The sequence below is a fragment of the Cydia amplana genome, chromosome Z (assembly GCF_948474715.1).
Source record: "Cydia amplana chromosome Z, ilCydAmpl1.1, whole genome shotgun sequence".
Lineage (NCBI taxonomy): Eukaryota > Metazoa > Arthropoda > Insecta > Lepidoptera > Tortricidae > Cydia > Cydia amplana.
The window spans coordinates 5923350-5925372 of NC_086096.1; positions in this window are offsets into that span (position 1 = coordinate 5923350).

The window sequence follows — 2023 nt, forward strand, 5'->3', positions numbered from 1 at the left end:
TCTCAACACATGTCTAACGATAGGTGAACTTGTTAGGTCGCCTCTTCCCGAACAAGGACTGCGACTGTTGACTGGTAATACATGATAGTTCTTCGGAACTGACGGTTTTTGTCTAGGAATTAACTATAGTCTGTTCTTTTAGATATTTAAAAGAATTAAGGCTAGCATAATCATGTGACTCCGTTATTATATCATAGGAAGACCGGGGTTCTGTTAGTATAGATTTCTTTAAGAATCTTTACAAACAGACGATAGTTGTGAAGGATCTCTCAGTTGTAAGAAACAAATGGGATAATTAATCTTGTTAGCGGTCGATAAATTTACCCAATGGCAGGTTAAAGGTACCAGAATTTACACACGAGTGATAGTGAAGAAAATCTTGTAATAACTAATTTGCTACTTATAAATGAATTTACTTCTGAAATGTGTTAATTGATAAACTCTTTGTTAATTGGTATTTCACTATTGTGTATCGTTTACAAAAGCAGAAACGCTGGCTAGGTACTTTACCGCGCACTGATGGCCAGTTTGTTTTACAATTATTTATTAACCATTTGAACGCGTGTTGAGTCGCAGTTATTAAGCAACCAAGGACATTACTTGAACGCTACACAAGGTGTCCTGTGTAGTAAGATTATGTTTTATGTGTTGTTGTTCGATTCGTATTTAGAATCGAATTGTCGTTAGACTAGCCGAGGTTGGGTTCAATTTAGAGCTACTTTTTACATAATCGCCTTGGTAATTAATATAAAGTCCATGAGACAATGTATATTATCGTCATGTGAAAAGGGTGCAAATGTGGCCCAAAATTCGAATTTGTTGACAAGGCATAATTATTTATCACGCGCTAAAATGAATGTTTTACGCCATTTACGAGATTGACGAGAGGTAGGGTTATTAGAAGTTGATGCTTTAAAAACAGTACAAATAAGGCTGTCGCTCGCGACCTGTGTTCACCGTGCAATATGAAATTAACCTATTTTTGTAATAAAATACCACACTAGCTGAAGTTCCGCCAATGTACCGGGATGCGAGGAGTTTTTGTTCCTGCAAGTACCTGTTGCCTCATGAGAAACGTTAACTGTATATATGGTTTCAGTGGTATACAACTTATTATATTGTAAAATAATTTGCAATTAAACTGAACGTGAGCATAGAGAAATAAAGTAAGACAAGAGTGCTCACTCTATACATCAGTTTTGGTACCAAAAAGACTAATAATTTCAGTGTCTACATCTTGCGCCGAGTAGCGGAACTATCAGTACTGCTACTTGACAATAGATGTAGCAGTACAATGCTCAACAACATAAGACTTTCCGGTCGGTGCTACATCTATTGTCAAGTAGCAATACTGATAGTTCCGCTACTCGATGCTAGATGTAGACACTGAAATTAATAGTCTTTTTGGTACCAAAACTGATGTATGGACTATGGAGTGAGCAATCTATGTACTTTTTTCTCTATGACGTGGGGTTTGCTTCAAAGTTTTCTTCCGTATATACCTAGATTTTCGCAATGTAAAATCGCTGTCGTTTGCCCAGACTATACAGCGGTCAGTGAATAATACCCAGTTGTTGAACGGTTCCCGCATCCCGGTACATTGACAGAAGCTATATGCGAAGGTCTCAGTAAGAAATTATACTAAATGAGCAACTAGACCAAATGTGTCCCCGGATGTATTACGAAACGACAATAAAGTGTCAAACTGGACTACAAAGTTATCTTTGTTGTTACGAGCAACTCTGTCCTCGGCTTATGCATTAGGGTTTGTTCCGCGTCTCGCCGGCATCGATAACTTTGTCGAAGCGATATTCTAATAGCACCAACGATACTAAAACACCAAGAGTAGCTATGTAGGTCGGTTCGTCTTCGTACATATATTATCTCATGATATACTGAAGAGCAATGCGAATATTAAACTGTTTACACGACAACGGTGTCACTCACTTGAATTTTGAAAAAACCAAGTGAGTGAAACCGTTGTCGTCTAAACAGTTTAAAATATGTCTCACGAAAGTTTAAT